This window comes from Somniosus microcephalus, chromosome 2 (genome assembly GCF_052327205.1).
Source record: "Somniosus microcephalus isolate GS21.2 chromosome 2, FLI_Smic_1.0, whole genome shotgun sequence".
Classification (NCBI taxonomy): Eukaryota; Metazoa; Chordata; class Chondrichthyes; order Squaliformes; family Somniosidae; genus Somniosus; species Somniosus microcephalus.
The window spans coordinates 60,863,476-60,882,735 of NC_140988.1; the positions used below are offsets into that span (position 1 = coordinate 60,863,476).

At 45.9% G+C, this 19,260-nt stretch overlaps 1 long non-coding RNA gene across 2 annotated transcripts in view; it reads left to right on the forward strand.

Moving 5' to 3' along the window:
- The first annotated feature begins 1,472 nt into the window (after positions 1 to 1,472).
- LOC147122719 (uncharacterized) overlaps positions 1,473 to 19,260 on the forward strand; it is a 118,302-nt gene continuing 100,514 nt past the window's right edge. For both annotated transcript variants that reach the window (XR_015081470.1, XR_015081468.1), the window contains exon 1: positions 1,473 to 1,831. This is a non-coding gene — a long non-coding RNA (uncharacterized LOC147122719). The remainder of the gene's footprint in view (positions 1,832 to 19,260) is intronic.

The following is a 19,260-nucleotide window of genomic DNA, read 5'->3' on the forward strand; positions in this document are numbered from 1 at the left end:
TAGGCCACAGTGTCAAAAATTACAAGGCTAATTGGGACTGAGAGAAGAAGCAGTCAACAACTACTGTATCTTATGTACATATCTCCCACACTGGTCAGCTGCTGTTACATGCTGCTCACCACCAGCCACCTGGTCATCCATGTTTTCCTGCTGCCTCTTACTGAACTGTATTGCGGGGCCTTCACCCATGACAATATTATGCAGCTATATGCTTTGAAACTGTCCAACTTTCTCATGGCACACTGTAAGCTGCCCCTCCGTGGTCCAAGCATCTGAAACATTGACCCAGATTTTTCTGCAATGGCGAGATGGGCGAGGTACACTGTAACTTTCATTGTCTATCGCACCACCAACTGTTTATAATTTACTCTATATTTTTCTGTCTTTCTAAGCAAGATACGCCACAGCGAGCATGATGGAGAATCAGAAGCTGTGTGGCCAATGAACAACGTACCAATACCGCCACTAACCATGCGATATATCTCTGAATTCTACTGCATTGCAACAAAAAATATATTTTTTCCTAAAATCAGATACAAAAGTACATAAAGTAATTTCTTTTAGAAGCTGGTTTTAAAATACGCTGCAGATATAATACACCTCCGAGGATCAAGCAGTTGGTGGTGTATGATTTTAGGCAGAAGCTATCAGTTGGTTGGTGGCTCACTGGGCTTTCAAAAGCTGCTGAACTCTTCCAGCTGCACAGCACCAACAGCTGTTTATCCACAAACTCACCCTTTATCTAGTTAACAGACAATGAAGTCCTGTATTTGATTAGCAGCTGTTATGATAGAAAACCTCCGGAAATTAGAGATGTAATCTGGAGACATGTTTTGAAGAAGCTGGTCAGAAATCTTTCCAGTTCCTGTTTAGTACTTGTGGGGAGGAATAAAACAACACATCTGAATTTTGATTTATTTACGATCTAATTTATTTAGGGGTGAAGGGGTTAAAATGTTCAGAAGTGTAACTGTATACAGTTATGAATTTAATAATACAATAATAACAAACCAGAGTGGCTTGAAAGGGGAAAAAACTCTTGCCTACATTATTACTTGTTTTGCTATCAAGATGCAAACCATCTGAAATTGGTTGAGAAACTGGACTGGGCTTTTGACACTTTGGTTAATTAAACTGAAATTGAACCGATCTTTTCATTAAAAAAAAAGAGCCACTGTAGGCAAACGGTTTCTTTTCTGGAATTTTTCAGATAAAGATTAATCTAGGGATGAATTGCTGAGCTGTGATTGACAACTGTATAGGTGCTAAGGGGAAGTCAAGGTCAAGCAGTCTAATTTACGGCTGTTTGCTATACAGGCTTTGTTAGAGGGAAAGCTAATTTACAGCTGATCAAAAAGGACTATATAGTTAAAGGACTGGTATGACACGGAGCTCACGTTTGCTGTGCGTGCGTGATGTCTGAGTCATCATCACAATCTATTGTTCTCTCACTCCTGTGTGTGTGTGGTCCAGTGAAGCAGCAAACACATGGCGCTCCTGCAACTTCTGTAAGTTCACTTATGCTTGATAAAACATTCATACTCTTTCTAACAACGCATGGCTCCGCCTACTATTTAAAGAGGTATCGACACACGGTGGCAGCTTACAGTGGCTTTCACTATTTTGGTGGACATATCGGTAGCCTACACGGTTTTAAAAGTTACGTGCAAACTAAAGTGTGTGCACGATGGCATCAGGATATGTTGTTCTACCACCTCTGGCTCTCGGAATCTACGACAGGACTGCTGGAGAAAAGTGGAAGAGTTTCGAGTGAGCCTGGGAAAACGACACTCTTGCGACGAAGCTTGACCAGGAGTCGGAACGAGTGCAGGTAGTGACACTTCTCACAGTGATCGTTGAAGGAGCACGTGAAGTCTACTCTATGTGGACGGTCTGGGCTGTGGTTGGAGACAGCAACAAGATGGAGCTGGTGCTGATGAAGTTCTCTCAGTATTGCCAACCACACAAGAACGTTCCTTTTGAGAAAAATGGGCCGGAATTTTATTCTGAAGGCAGGTTGGGAGCGGGGAGTGGGTAGCTAGAAAGTGGTCGGGAAACCCAGGAGAACAGGTTTCCCACAGGCCCTGCCGGATTTAAAGGCAGGGCCTGATGAGCATTTCAAAGCTCTGATTCCCACCCAAGCCAGCCAGATGGGCCAGAGGAGCATCGGGGGAGGAGGGGGAGAGAGAGCGGTTAGATACAATGAAACTATTTTCTCTGATGGAGGTGTTAAGAATGAGGAGACCTAGTCTTAAAATTAGAACTAGGCAATTTAGGAGAGAAACCAGGAAGCATTTTTTCACACAAAGGGTGGTGGAAATCTGGAATTTGCAGCCCAAAAGAGCTGTGGATGCTGGGACAATTGGAACTTTCAAGACTACGATCGATAGATTTTTGTTAGGTGAGGATATCAAGGGATCTGGTGCTAAGGCAGGTAAATGGAGTTGAGGTAGAGATCAGGCTCAAGGGACTGAATGGCCTACTCCTGGCCCTATGAAAACCATGCAGGAAGGGAAATAGAAGACTCTGGGCAAGCAGGTAGGGTAGCAGCCCAGTGGGAATGACTGTGCATGGGATTAGGCAGCTTTTTGCAAAATGGCACATCTTTTGTAGTGTTGCTCATGATAATGCTAAGGCCACACCAAGAGGAGAGACAGTGGCTGCCAAACAAAAATTCAAGCTCCAGGCTGTTGAGAGTTTTTACAACTTGGAAAGCAAAACTTAGCTAAAGCATTTTCAATAGGATTTGACAATTTTATGAATAAGTTAAAATATGTTTTGAAATTATTTAAATGGTTTATGTTTGGTATGTTATGAATTGTACTTTTTACCTATGTGTAGTTGACTACTTCAGGAAACATGACCTCTGAAAAGATTTTCAACAAATATTCTGAGTAATTTCATTGGGTCCCCTTCTCCTTGCTTGGTAGCTATTTGCTGACAACTGTTTCTAAATTAGTAGTTTTCAAACCTCCTTCCGGCTTGTTCATTGGTAATTTCCCTACCTGTGCAACAAAATTTATGGCCCAATTATCATATTCATAAAAAATGAAAACCAGGTGCAGCCTGACATAAAATTTGCGCGTGTGACAATTTCAATTGTGATGTCACATAATAGATATACCCCAGACAAGAACTACACGGGGTGGAAACTCATTGCAGCCCATTTTTCAGGCCGGAAACAGGCTGCCTAATTTATGCCAAAAGCCGCAGGACCGAGCCTCACCCGAAATTGGGCTTCGGACCTCGCGCATACTTCCGGCGAGCTGCAGACACCAGAGGGAGCTCACCGGTTCAACAAGGACAAAGTTGGCCCAGCTGCCTCCCTGGCAACTGCCCTCAGGTATGTCCTGAAAGTCGGAGGGTGGGGGAGGGAGTGAAGCGATCGGGAAGGGGCTGAGCGGGGGTCGGCACGCCTGCTCCTCCCATCTCCACATTAGTTAAGTATCTTTTTTTAAAACATACCTTTTTTGGTGGCAGCCTTTAAGGACCGCTGATTAGGCCACATGTAGACCTGGTTATTGTGGACACAGCCAGCCCGCCGTTGGCTACATTCAGGGCAGCCCAATTTTGGAAAGGGGCTATACGCTTGTTTCAGTTACGGGCCCTGGATGCCTATACTGGTGCCTTTGTCAATATGGTGCTTGGCGCACTACCAGCGTGGAATATGCGCACGCATGCTGCTTGCCAAATTAGATGCTGAGGAGCCTGTTTAGCACCTGTAAAACAGGCGTAGCATCAACAAATTTTTAGGCCCACGTTTCTTAACAACGGCATTGAAGAAGCTCTTCACAATAAGCCTTTAAATTGTCTTCTCTCATTGGACCCATTTTGGGCTGTGAGTAATAATGGAAGAAAATTATGTAACTGCTTTTCCTCTCTATTTTAGTCATGTCTACCTTCAATTTTACACTCACGGTGGTGGATGAAACAGAAGTAAAAACTCAGCTTTTTTTCCCCAACAAGCATTATAAATGAATGAACAAAACCAATGCTTGAAAAATTCAAGTGGAGATGTTTTACTCCATGTCAGCTTTTCTATGATTTTAAAGCAACAATATCCTGCAACAAACTGCTAAATTATGCCACTCTTTAAATTAAAAGGTGTATAGTATTTTGTTCCTTTCCAGAGTTCCAGATTGATAAAATAATCGCCTAGTAACTGTCACATAAAGGCATAGTTTAGGAATAAACTAGTCACAATATACCAGATCTCTAATTTTCTATGAATATTTATTGATTTATGTTGGTGAAATCCAACATTATGTTTGCCAATATTCCCGCTAATTTTTTTTTTGGCTGCGCGGCCCCTTATCCGGACTGCGCGTCCCATTCAAATTATCACGCATGCGCGGTTTTCTTCATTTAAAAGCCGGCAAGCGGCCTGCATGGAACGTCCAGACCGCTGCGCGGCCACGCAGCTTAATGGGTACATTGATGCTTGCATAGAGTTTTACACAGGTATTTAAGGGAAAGCTAGATAAACACATGACAGAAAAAGAAATGTGTTGATGGGTTGAGATGAAGTAGAATGGCCAGAGGCTCGTGTGAAGTACAAACACTGGCATGGACCAATTGGGCCAATGGCCTGTTTTTGTGCTTTACATGCTATGTAATTCCATATGCAATTCTATACTGTATCACAACTTTCTTACTTATGAAATTAATGAAACTAAACCTAACTTTGTGCTTAATTGGCTGCTGTCACTTTACTAAGTTCTTGGTTTTTATACAATCTATTGTTGTTTAACTGCAGAAGCATGGCCCCGGAATATCAGCATGAGACTAACTTATTTTTACTATGGACTGCAGGCAGCCTAGTGTCAATTCATTATTGGCTGGTTATATATGTAGCAAGACATGTGAAGCAATCCAAGAAATCAAAAAAGTCCATATTGTAAATCGATGTTCAAACAGAATTCACAACAAAAGGACCAGATTATCCCCTCCCCTCAGAATCAAAGAAACAAGCTCCTAATAGAGGGTGTAAAGAGTGCTGGGAGCCCACCTATAATATTCAAATGTAATGGGGTCACAGTGTTGGACAGAAGTTCAGTTTCAACAAAGAAAACTGCCCAAGAAAATCTAGCCCAGTAAATGTACTAAACCAGATGCTAAAAATAGTGATCTCATCAAAGCTCATCTGCAGCCATTTCCTGTGGCTAGTTTATAATCACTAAGATCAGCTCTCCTTTTCCTGTAGCAGGTCGAAACCAAAACAGATTAAAAAATCTATAGAATTCTAACACATTTATTTGCTAAATAAAACAAAATTAAAAATAGCTAGGACGTGTTAAACTGGATTGTGTGTGTAGATAGACTCTTACCAGTTGTAAAGAATAAGGATGATCCTTAAAAAAAATTGTCCTGACCACAAATAGAAAATGAACATATCTAACTGCAGTAACCAATTTCCTGTTTAAGTCAAAACACCTTCAGTAACAAACAAACAATTTAAAAAGTTGTTAAACAGCTGCAAATAATTTAATTACTAATACGAAAACATCTTTGGGGTAATTTTGACTTTGGGCAAGAGTGCAAAATGGGCAATATCGGATCAGCTGCCCATTATACACCTATCCAAATTTTTAAAATACGATATTGTCACTTTATTCATTGACACTTTGCACTCCAGTGATACTAGATTTAAATGTTCAAGCATGATCTGAGCTTTCTGCATTGCACTGACCTCACCTGCTTCTGCGTTCCATCTGTTAGTGCTACTACAAGTCGTTCCACTATCCTGTCTGCTGGTGTCGCTACCTGGTCACTCCTTGTGTCAGCCACAGCTGCCATTATGTACCTGCTTTGCCATGCTGCACATTGGGGCTTCTACCTGCCCATTTCCCTCTGTGCCTCCACTGGCCCATTCTCGAGTCCCAGCTGATAGTGCTGCTACCAGGGGCCAATTAACACCCCACAATGCATTGTGAAATCTTTTATGCAAATGTTGTGGGTCCTTCTTTAAGGTCCCAGAATTGTAAACATGGGTGCACCTTGCGAGCAGCACACAGAGGACCAAAATGCTGACAGCTCACTCAGTTCCATTCCTGACATGAAAGGAACAGTGAAAGACTCATGAGATATGTACTTGCTCCAAAACCGAGGCATCTCACCACTTACAAAAAGGAAGTTCTGGTAGTCTTGGGCAGGTATACGTCTCTTCAGTTCCTTGGGCACAAATCAAATTTGTCATCACAATACATTATGAATGCTTAAGCTGGTACCTTAGAATCATAGATTGATACAGCACAGAAAGAGGCCACTTGGTCCATTGGGCCTGTACCAGCTCTTTGAAAGAGCTATCTAATTATTCCCATTCCCCTGCTCTTTCCTATAACCCTGCAAATTTATCTCCTTCAAGTATTTATCCAATTCCCTTTTGAAAGTTATGATTGTTATGTATTGGGTGTTCTCCTCCCACCCGCAGTGGCGCTGTCACAGCAGATAAATGGTTGGGGTTGTTCTCTTGGTTAAGCTTTAGCGCTCTTTGTTCGGTACTCTCTCCAGAACCTTCTTTTTGAATAAAGCACTTCATGTTTGAATCTCTGAGTTCTGAGTCCTAAATTGTGTCTAGGTAGAAAGGTACAGACACAACAAAGTGGCGACGAGGATCAGATGAATCTGCGTTGTGGGAACTTTCTTGTTTTCGACTACAAAACACTCGGAACAGAGATTGCAGTATCACATTAACATTACGGGTGCAGTGAGTAAACAGAAAATAAAATTTGAAACGTGAGATGGCTACTATATTAGGAAACATCGGTGATTTTGATGAAAATGTGGAGCAATGGAGCGCTTATTTTGTTTTGGCGAATGCGGTGGCAAATGAAAAGGTCGTGCCTACCTTTTTGAGTATAATGGGGCAAAGACATTCAATTTACTTTGCAGCCTTGTACAGCCAGATAAGCCAGGAACTAAAACATATAAACAACTAGTGGAAATTCTTGGAGCACATTTTTCACCAAAACCTCTGGTTATTGCTGAGAGATTTAGATTTCACAAACGGAATCAAGAGGAGGGGGAATCAGTGACGATGTTTATTGCTGCTTTAAAAAGGTTGTCAGAACACTGCGAGTTCGAGGTGGTGCTGAATGACACCATTAGAGACAGACTTGTGTGTGGTCTGCTAAGTACAGCCACACAGCAGCGCCTTCTTACTGAGGACAACCTTGCTCTTGAAAAGGCCATTGAAGTTAGTGTCTCCATGGAGATGGCGGAAAAGGAGGCTCACCCGTTGAGTTCAACAGGGAGAGTTCACAAGGTGTCGTCTGAGCCTAAAGGTGCGCGGAACGGCACATGTTACTGTTGTGGGAAAATGGGCCATCACGCTAATGACTGCTGGTGTACGGAGCTGGAATGCCGAAATTGTGGAAAAAAAGGTTACATTGAACGTGCCTGTAGAGGTAAAAAAAAGAACAGACAGAGCTGGGAAGCATGAAAGCAAAATGTCTGTATTTGGACAAGAGAACAAAAAGAGTGTTCATTCAGTGCAGTTTGATGGAACAAGCAAAACAGGGGAGCGACACCTCTGAGGAGGAAGAGGTGCACATACTGATGGTTGCAAGTGGTCCAAATGGCTACTGGGTGTCGCCACTGGTGGAGGGACAATCAGTGCGGATGAAGATGGACACAGGCGCGGCTGTGTCCCTTGTTTCAGACACTGTCTGCAACAAAATGCTAAAGCATCTTACCCTTCAGCCAACAAACATTGTGCTAAAGATGTATACCGGCGAACCCGTGGCCATGAGAGGCGCCATTGAGGTGACCGTTAAATTGAACGGACAGACTGCGAAACTGCCACTATATGTGGTAAAGGGAAATTACCCATCTCTACTGGGACGTGCATGGCTAGAGAAAATCATGCTGGACTGACTTGCAGTCCGCATGATGTCAAAAGGGGAGTCAGGTCTGACTGCAGTTTTAAACAAACATGCAGAACTCTTCAATGGTGAACTTGGGAGCATGAAAAAGATCAGCGTGAGACTGGACATTAAACCTGACAGCAAGCCGAAGTTTCACAAAGCCCGACCTGTACCCTATGCAATTAGGCCAAAAGTTGAGGCTAACTTGGAGGCCTTAGTCGAGAATGGAGTCCTGGAGCCTGTGAGCATGAGCAAATGGGCCACACCCATTGTCCCTGTCCTAAAAAAGGATGGATCTGTTCAAATCTGCGGGGATTTTAAAGTGACTATTAAACTGGTGCTGTCTGCGGAACAGTACCCTCTTCCCCTCATTGGTGATCTTTTTACGGGCCTGGCCGGAGGGCAAAAGTTCAGCAAAATAGACTTATGCCAGGCTTATCTACAAAGGCATGTCAATGACAAATCAAAGGAGCTGCTGACAATTGTGACACACAAGGGGCTATACAGGTACTGCCGCCTTCCGTTTGGAATTACGTCGGCCCCTGCTCTATTCCAAAGGGCAATGGATCAGATTTTGAGTGGACTGCCAGGAGTCCAGTGCTACCTGGATGACATCCTTGTCACTGGGACAAATGAGGAAGATCATCTTCTGAACTTGGATGTGACACTACAGCGACTGAAAGAGTATGAACTCAGAGTTCGTAAAGACAAATGTGAATTCTTTCAGTCTTCAGTCGAGTACCTGGGGCATGTGATTGATGCTACTTGCCTGCATAAGGCGCCGTCAAAGGTCAAGGCGATCGTGGAGGCCCCCGCACCCCAGAATGTGAGCCAGTTACGTTCATTTCTGGGGCTACTTAACTACTATGGGAAGTTTATTCCAGACTTAGCAACATTGCTGAAGCCATTACATCAGCTGCTATGTCAAGGCAAAACATGGAAATGGACTGAACTGTGCAACGAAGCTTTCGCCCAAGCAAAGAAAGCATTGCTGAAGTCGGAGGTCCTGACACACTTCGACCCAAAGCTACCCGTGCAGCTAGCATGTGATGCATTACCATATGGTGTGGGAGCAGTCATATCCCACATCATGCCTTTTGGTGAAGAGAAACCTATCGCCTTCGCATCACGCACCTTGAACAAGGCCGAGAATAACTGTGCACAGATTGAGCACGAGGCCTTGGGAATGGTTTTTGGAATTTGAAAATTTCATCAGTACCTGTTTGGGAGAAGGTTCACACTCCTGACAGACCACCGTCCATTGACTTCAATCTTCGGGCCCCACACCGGAATTCCATCTCTTGCTGCAAGCAGGATGCAAAGGTGGGCTTTACTGTTGTCAGGACACACATACGACATCAAATATCACAAATCAGACTTGCACGGCAACGCAGACAGTCTCTCGAGGCTGCCCTTGCCTGTTACTCCCCCAGAGCCTCATCAGATAGACATCTTCTACTTTAGACAAGTGGAGGGAGCACCTGTCACTGCAGTTCAGGTGCGAAGGTACACCCGCAACGATCCAGTCCTGTCTGAGGTAATGGACAATGTCATTCGAGGGAGAGCTATAGGAGATTCTCCTAGTTTGAAACCTTACGTTTCAAAAAGAAATGAGCTCTCCGTCCAGGCAGGTTGTCTTCTTTGGGGACGCCGTGTCATCATTTCGCCACCTCTGAGGGAACCTATACTGCAACAACTTCATACAGGCCACAGTGGGATGGTTCGGATGAAGGAAATGGCAAGAAGCTACTTCTGGTGGCCAGGTCTCAATGGAAATATTGAGGAGAAAGCCAAAACATGTTCCCCATGTCAAAGGGTCCGGAGTGTTCCACAGCTGGCAACCCTACACCCCTGGGATTGGCCTGCAGAAGTGTGGCAGCGAGTACATGTGGACTTCGCCGGTCCTTTCGAAGAGAAGATGTTTATGATGGTTGTGGACGCTCGTAGCAAGTGGCCGGAGGTCGCTGTGATGAGGTCTACCACGGCAGAGAAAACAATTGAGAAACTTGGTGAGATGTTCAGCCGTTATGGCTCACCAGAACAACTCGTAAGTGACAACGGTCCACAATTTGTATCACAGGAGTTTGCAACCTTCCTGCATAAATATATCAAAAGGAAAAGACTGGTGAAAACCAAAGTTGGTCCATTGCAGTCAGATACGGGGGAATATATAATGGGAAATAAGGAAATGGCAGATCAACTAAATGCATACTTTGGGTCAGTCTTTACGAAGGAAGACACAAAAAACCTCCCTGGGATATCGGGAAAAATAGGGACATTGGCAAAGGAGGAACTGACGCAAATCAATATCTCTAAGGATATGGTGTTAAGGAAGCTAAAGGGATTGAAGGTGGACAAATCCCCAGGGCCTGATAACATGCATCCTAGGGTACTGAAGGAGGTGGCCCTAGAGATAGCGGATGCACTAAGGATGATTTTTCAGAATTCATTAGACTCGGGAACAGTGCCGATGGATTGGAGGGTAGCTAACGTTACCCCACTATTCAAAAAGGGGGGTAGGGAAAAAGCAGGTAATTACAGACCTGTAAGCCTTACATCAGTTGTGGGCAAAATGCTGGAGTCCATCATTAAGGATGAAATAGCGGAGCACTTAGCAAATGGGGACAGGATAGGACAGAGTCAACATGGATTTACAAAGGGTAAATCGTGCTTGACTAATCTATTGGAATTTTTTGAGGGAGTAACTGGTAGAATAGATGGGGGAGAGCCAGTAGATGTGGTGTACCTGGACTTCCAAAAGGCCTTCGATAAGGTCCCACATAAAAGATTAGCATGGAAAATTGAGGCTCATGGGATAAAGGGGAAAGTTTTGGCGTGGATAGGGAACTGGCTGTCAGATAGAAAACAGAGAGTTGGAATAAACGGCTCATTTTCTGAATGGCAGGCAGTAACAAGTGGGGTACCACAGGGATCTGTCCTGGGCCCCCAGCTGTTCACAATTTACATTAATGACCTGGATCAGGGAGTCGGATGCAGCATTTCCAAATTTGCAGACGACACTAAACTAGGAGGGGGGGTGGGCTCAGAGGAAGAGACCAGGAAGCTCCAGAGCGATTTGGACAGACTGGGCGATTGGGCGGATAAATGGCAGATGCACTATAATGTGGACAAGTGCGAAGTTATCCACCTTGGGTGCAGGAACGGGAGGGCAAATTATTATTTAAATGGCAATAGATTGGGAGAGGGGGAAGTACAGAGAGACCTGGGTGTTCTTGTACACCAGTCACTGAAGGCGAGCATGCAGGTGCAACAGGCGGTCAAGAAGGCAAACGGTATGCTGGCCTTCATAGCAAAAGGGTTAGAATACAGGAACAGGGATACCTTGCTGCAGCTGTACAGGGCACTGGTGAGACCACACCTCGAGTACTGTGTACAGTTTTGGTCGCCTCATCTGAGGAAGGATGTTCTTGCCATGGAGGGGGTGCAGCGGCGATTCACCAGGCTGATACCAGGAATGGCGGGAATGACCTATGAGGAGAGACTATGTAGTTTAGGGATGTACACACTGGAGTTTAGAAGATTGAGAGGGGACCTCATAGAAGTGTATAAAATTCTGACAGGTCTAGACAGACTGGATGCAGAAGGAATGTTTCCCTTGGCGGGTGAGAACAGAACTAGAGGACATAATTTAAGGATAAGGGCTAAACCATTTAGGACAGAGATGAGGGGGAATTTCTTCACTCAGAGAGTGGTGAACCTGTGGAACTCATTGCCACAGAGGGCAGTGTACGCCAGCTCATTAAATATATTTAAGAGGGAATTAGATATATTTCTACGGGCAAAAGGGGTTAAGGGTTACGGAGAGAAGGCGGGGACGGGATACTGAATTAAAGGATCAGCCATGATCTCATCGAATGGCGGAGCAGGCACGAAGGGCCGAATGGCCTACTCCTGCTCCTATCTTCTATGTATCTATGTATCTATGTATGTGAATGGTGTCCAACACATCAGGTCTGCGCCCTATCATCCCTCTACTAACGGCCTGGCAGAAAGGTTCGTGCAAACTTTGAAGCACGCCTTGAAGGCATCGCAAGGTCAGGGCTCAATCCACCAATGTCTGAACAGCTTCCTGTTGTCCTACAGGAACGAGCCACATGCCACAACCAAAACTTCCCCCACTTCGCTCATGATGAAGAGGCAGTTGCGGACAAGTTTTGACTTACTCAAACCTCCAAGGGCAGAGCACGTTGTCCATTGTCAACAACAAGCTCAAGTTGAAAGGAGAGAGAAGAGAGCCAAGGAGAGATGGTTTCATCCTGGAGAGCACGTCCTAGCTCGAAACTACAACACTGGACCGAAATGGATTCCTGCTACGGTAATCGCACAGACGGGCCCTGTGTCTTACACGGTTGAGACTGCTGAGGACGTCGTCTGGAGAAGACACACAGATCAACTGTTGCTAGGAGCAGAGACAGCCACAGAGGCTCCAACGGCTGGTTGGCCTGAACTGTTTCCGGATGATACCGCAAACCAGCATCCTTTGCCACAGTGCTCTTCTCCAACACAGGAAGTCAAAGAGACTGTTCCACCTGTGCAAACTCCTGACTTTCGACTGACACAGGTGTTATGTTCATAAATAAATAGACATTTTCATTATGAACAGCTAGCTTGAGCTAGTCATTTATTCAGCCATGTGGACTAGTGTACAGGCATCCATCTTGACTACTGCCTTGTGGGTAGCCCACTACTGAACATACAGCTCCACCTAGTGTACCATTCTAGAATGACATGTTACTGATCATTACAACAGGCACCTCCTCAATCTATGCCTGTGTCAATGCCTACTGCTGTGGAAGCCAGCGATGACCGCCAGTATCCTGTCAGAGAGCGGCAGCCTCCAAGACGCTGGGATCTGTAGGCTTAGTGACTTACCCACAAGACTGGGGCAGAATAAACCCCAGGGTAAAGTCAGGGTTTGAGGCAGTCTACCTCAACCCTTGGTTAGTTGAGTGCATTGAAAGTAACTTACCTGTTGAGGAATAATGTGGACCTTTCATTTAAGAGGGGAGGAATATGTTATATATTGGGTGTTCTCCTCCCACCTGCGGTGGCGCTGTTACAGCAGATAAATGGTTGGGGTTGTTCTCTTCATTAAGCTTTAGCTCTCTTTGTTCGGTACTCTCTCCAGAACCTTCTTTTTGAATAAAGCACTTCATGTTTGAATCTCTGAGTTCTGAGTCCTAAATTGTGTCTAGGTAGAAAGGTACAGACACAACAATTATTGAATCTGCTTCCACCACTCTTTCATGGTGTGGAGATGCCGGTGTTGGACTGGGGTGGACAAATGTAAGAAGTCACACAACACCAGGTTATAGTCCAACAGTTTTATTTGAAATCACAAGCTTTCGGAGTGCTGCTCCTTCGTCAGGTGAAGTGGAGAGATGCCTATAGGCACAGATTATATAGTCAGAGAATAATGCCAGATGATTACAGGTAATCTTTCTAATTGCCATTTATCACACCTCGGCAGAGAGATAATCCCAGCAATCAAAGGTGTGAAGGTGTCCAAACAGGTCAGTCAGGAAAACATTACATCAAAGAACAATGAGGTGGGGTCACAAGGGGTAAAATGTTGCAGATGCTGGGGTCTGTATGAAAAACAAAAAACATTTTCTTTGCTGGAAATCACAGCAGGTCCGGCCACTTCTGTGTAGAGAGAACAAGCGAATGACGACTCGAGTCTGGATGACCCTACGTCAGGTGGGGTTACATGTAGCGTGACATGAACCCAAGATCCCGATTGAGGCCATCCTCATGAGTGCGGAACTTGGCTATCAGTTTCTGCTCTATGATTTTGCGTTGTCGTGTGTCTCGAAGGCCGCCTTGGAGAATGCTTACCCGAAGATCGGAGGCTGAATGTCCTTGACTGCTGAAGTGTTCCCCAACTGGGAGGGAACACTCCTGCCTGGCGATTGTTGCGCGGTGTCCGTTCATCCGTTGTCGTAGTGTCTGCATGGTCTCGCCGATGTACCATGCTCCGGGGCATCCTCTCCTGCAATGTATAAGGTAGACAATGTTGGCCGAGTCACATGAGTATGTACTATGTACCTGGTGTCCTCACGTGTGATGATGGTATCTGTGTTGATGATCTGGCATGTCTTGCAGAGGTTGCCATGGCAGGGTTGTGTGGTGTCGTGGTCGCTGTTCTCCTGAAAGCTGGGTAATTTGCTGCGAACGATGGTCTGTTTGAGGTTAGGCGGCTGTTTGAAGGTGAGTAGTGGAGGCGTGGGGATGGCCTTAGTGAGGTGTTCATCATCATCGATGACATGTTGAAGGCTGCGAAGAACATGGTGTAGTTTCTCCGCTCCGGGGAAGTACTGGACAACGAAGGGTACTCTGTTGGTTGTGTTCCGTGTTTGTCTTCTGAGGAGGCCTATGCGATTTTTTGCTGTGGCCCATCGGAACTGTCGATCGACGAGTCGAGCGCCATATCCCGTTCTTACGAGGGCGTCTTTCAGCATCTGTAGGTGTCCATCACGTTCCTCCTCGTCTGAGCAGATCCTGTGTATTCGCAGGGCTTGTCCATAGGGGGTGGCTTCTTTAACGTGGTTAGGGTGGAAGCTGGAGAAGTGGAGCATCCTGAGGTTGTCTGTGGGCTTGCGGTAGAGTGAAGTGCTGAGGTGTCCGTCTTTGATGGAGATTCGTGTGTCCAAGAATGAAACCGATTCTGAGGAGTAGTCCATGGTGAGTTTAATGGTGGGATGGAACTTGTTGATGTTATCATGTAGTCTTTTCAGTGATTCTTCGCCGTGGGTCCATAGGAAGAAAATGTCGTCGATGTATCTGGTGTATAGCGTTGGTTGGAGGTCCTGTGCAGTGAAGAAGTCTTGCTCGAACTTGTGCATGAAGATGTTGGCGTATTGGGGTGCGAATTTGGTCCCCATGGCTGTCCCGTGTGTTTGGGTAAAGAACTGGTTGTCGAAGGTGAAGACATTGTGGTCAAGGATGAAGCGGATGAGTTGTAGGATGGCGTCTGGAGATTGGCTGTTGTTGGTGTTGAGTAATGGGCTGTCGCAGCGATGCCATCATCGTGGGGGATACTGGTGTAGAGTGCCGAGAGGTCCATCATGGCGAGGAGCGTTCCTGGTTCAACTGGTCCGTGGGTGCTGAGTTTCTGTAAGAAGTCTGTAGTGTCACGACAGAAGCTGGGGGTTCCCTGTACGATGGGTTTCAGGATGCCCTCGACGGATCCAGAGAGGTTCTCACACAGGGTTCCGTTGCCTGATACGATAGGATGTCCGGGTGTGTTGGCTTTGTGTATCTTTGGAAGGCAGTAGAAGTCTCCCACGCAGGGAGTACGTGGGATGAGAGCACGTAGGATGCTTTGAAGGTCTGGATCGAAGGTCTTGATCAGTCTGTTGAGTTGGCGGGTATGTTCTTTGGTCAGATCTGCGGGTAACTGTCTGTAGTGTTCCTGGTAGTCCAGTTGTCGGTATGCTTCTTTGCAATAGTCCGTTCTGTTCTGTATGACGATGGCTCCTCCTTTGTCTGCTGGTTTGATGACGATGTTGCGGTTGGTCTTGAGAGCGTGGATGGCGTTGCATTGTGCTCGGGTGACATTCTGGACTGTCTTGTGAGTGCGGCTGATGAATCTGGCGTTGATGCATCTCCTGACAGCTTGAGCATACATGTCAAGCTTAGGGCAGCGACCCTCCGGAGGGGTCCAATTTGACTCTTTCTTCTTCGGTTGCTGCACTGCGGATCCCTCTGTCTGCTGTTCCGGATCATTGGTTGTCTCATTGGGTTCGCTGCTGACATCTTGGGATTTGTGGAAGAATTCCTCTGTCTGCCGCGAGACCGATGGGGTCCATTTTGGTGGTGGGCAGAAATTGAACCCTCAGCTGAGAACTTCAATTTCATCTGGTTGAAGGGTGCGGTCGGACAAGTTGACGATGGACTTCCCTGTGGTTTCAACCGTGGTAGGCTTGGTTGCTGCTGGTGGTGATGCCAAGTTTCTCAAGCTTCCTGTTCTTGGTGTGCATGTAGGCAGTGTAGTTCCGTTGCCTCGTCTGTTTGGCGGTGCCTCGTAGCTGGTCTGCTGTGTCCTGAGCACAGGCTGAGAAAATGGACTCTATCTCGGTTTCGAGGTTGTGGCGTCTACTGTAGAGCTGGTGTACGAGATGGTTGAGGAGTGCGAGAGGTACGACAGCAGAGTCTCTCAGCGTAGTCTGTGTTGTAGGTCGACTTGAGTGGGTTCGTGATCTGTAGTCCTTTCGGGATCTTGTCTGCTTTCTTGCATCTCTGTAGAAACTTGATGTCTGTGTCGATATGCGCGATCTTCTTGGAGATCCTCTCCGCTTTGAGCTGGCAGTTTGTGGTGTCGATAGTAGCCATGGTGTGGAGATGCCAGTGTTGGACTGGGGTGGATAAATATAAGAAGTCACACAACACCAGGTTATAGTCCAACAGTTTTATTTGAAATCACAAGCTTTCGGAGTGCTGCTCCTTCATCAGGTGAAGTGGAGAGATGCCTATAGACACAGATTATATAGTCAGAGAATAATGCCAGATGATTACAGGTAATCTTTCTAACTGCCATTTATCACACCTCGGCAGAGAGATAATCCCAGCAATCAAAGGTGTGAATGGTGTCCAAACAGGTCAGTCAGGAAAACGTTACATCAAAGAACAATGAGGTGGGGTCACAAGGGGTAAAATGTGGCAGATGCTGGGGTCTGTATGAAAAACAAAAAACAGACAAAAAACATTTTCTTTGCTGGAAATCACAGCAGGTCCGGCCGCATCGGTGTAGAGAGAACAAGCCAACGACGACTCGAGTCTGGATGACCCTACGTCAGGTGGGGTTACATGTAGCACGACATGTACCCAGGATCCCGGTTGAGGCCATCCTCATGAGTGCAGAACTTGGCTATCAGTTTCTGCTCTACGATTTTGCGTTGTCGTGTGTCTCGAAGGCCGCCTTGGAGAATGCTTACCCGAAGATCGGAGGCTGAATGTCCTTGACTGCTGAAGTGTTCCCCGACTGGGAGGGAACACTCCTGCCTGGCGATTGTTGCGCGGTGACCATTCTTCCATTGTCACAGTGTCTGCATGGTCTCGCCGATGTACCATGCTCCGGGGCATCCTTTCCTGCAACGTATGAGGTAGACAACGCTGGCCGAGTCACATGAGTATGTACCATGTACCTGGTGGGCGGTGTCCTCACGTGTGATGATGGTATCTGTGTTGATGATCTGGCATGTCTTGCAGAGGTTGCCATGGCAGGGTTGTGTGGTGTCGTGGTCGCTGTTCTCCTGAAAGCTAGGTAATTTGCTGCGATCAATGGTCTGTTTGAGGTTAGGCGGCTGTTTGAAGGCGAGTAGTGGAGGCATGGGGATGGCCTTAGCGAGGTGTTCGTCGTCATCGATGACATGTTGAAGGCTGCGAAGAACATGGCGTAGTTTCTCCGCTCCGGGGAAGTGGCCCCAACTCATTGTTCTTTGATGTAATGTTTTCTTGACTGACCTGTTTGGACACCATTCACACCTTTGATTGCTGGGATTATCTCTCTGCCGAGGTGTGATAAATGGCAGTTAGAAAGATTACCTGTAATCATCTGGCATTATTCTCTGACTATATAATCTGTGTCTATAGGCATCTCTCCACTTCACCTGACGAAGGAGCAGCGCTCCGAAAGCTTGTGATTTCAAATAAAACTGTTGGACTATATCCTGGTGTTGTGCGACTTCTTACATTTGACCGCTCTTTCAGGCAGTGCATTCCCGATTATAAGAACTTGCTGCCTAAAAACAATTCTCCTCATCTTGGCTCTGGCTCTGAAATTGCAGCTCATTTACCCATGTTAATCTCTCTCCTTTATCTGTCATCAGAGATGTGCTACAGCAACAAGCTGAGGTAGAACACTGAGTGGAACCTGGTCCTCTGCTTCTGGATCACCCAATCCCTCTTCATGTACACAACCATTTACTCGCTCCTTACCCATTGAGGTTGAGGACAGTGCACAATGTAATGCACTGATCATGATTGGCTAGAAGTGCTGGAGATGGAAGATGAGGAGACATTGGCCCTCAGCTGAGGAACCTTGGGACCCAGATTTCAGGGGTCTGGCATTTAAAAAAAAAAGGATACTTGCAGAGAGTCAAACGTGTGTTTAGACATTGGAGCTGGCATTCTAGAATGTAATCCAGCTGGAGGAGTCCATTAACTGTATCTGCAGCACCATTACTGATGTGTGTACAGCCATGCAGTCAACCCTGGAGCACATGACAATTCCTGAATGATTGGTTGCAAAGCAGCCCCCCACCCACCCCAAAAATAGGACCTAAGCACAGTTGTAGTTGCTGGTATGGATAGCTATGACTACTGCCACAGATGTCAGAGTGGAGAGGGCCATCTTTCATAGAATCATAGAAATTTATGGCACAGAAGGAGGCTATTTGGCCCATCGTGTCTGTGCCAGCCAAAAAAGAGCTATACAGCCTAATTCTACTTTCCAGCTCTTGGTTCGTAGCCTTGTAGGTTGCAGCACTTCAAGTGCATATCCAAGTATTTTTAAATGTGATGAGGGTTTCTGCCTCTACCACCCTTTCAGGCACTGAGTTCCAGACCCACCCACCACACACTGGGTGAAAACCATTCTCAACTCCCTACTAATCCTTCTACCAATTACTTTAAATCTATGACCCCTGGTTATTGACCTCTGCTAAGGGAAATAGGTCCTTCCTATCCACTCTATCTAGCCCCCTCATAGTTTTATACACCTCAATCAAGTCTCCCCTCAGCCTCCTCTGTTCCAAAGAAAACAACCCCAGCCTATCCAATCTTTCCTCATAGCTAAAATTCTCCAGTCTTGGCAACATCCTCGTAAATCTCCTCTGGTATACGCTCTCTAGTGCAATTATATCTTTCCTTTAATGTGGTGACCAGAACTGCACGCAGTACTCTAGCTGTGACTTAGTGTTTTATACAGCTCAAGCAAAACCTCCCTGCTCTTATATTCTACGCCTAGGCTAATAAAGTATCCCGTACGCCTTCTTAACCACCTGTCCTGCTACCTTCAAGGACATGCACTCCAAGGTCCCTCTGTTCCTCTACACTTTTCAGTATCCTACCATTTATTGTGTGTTCCCTTGCCTTGTTAGCCCTCCCCAAATGCATTACCTCACATTTCTTCGGATTGAATTCCATTTGTCACTTTTCTGCCCATCTGACCAGTTTATTGATGTCTTCCTGCATTCAACAGCTTTCATCCCGTCAACCACATGGCCAATTTTTGTATCATCTGCAAACTTCTTAATCATGCCCCCTACATTGAAGTCTAAATCATTGAAATATACCACAAAACGCAAGGGACCTAGTACTGAGCCCTGCGGAACCCCAATGGAAACAGCCTTCCAGTCACAAACACATCCGT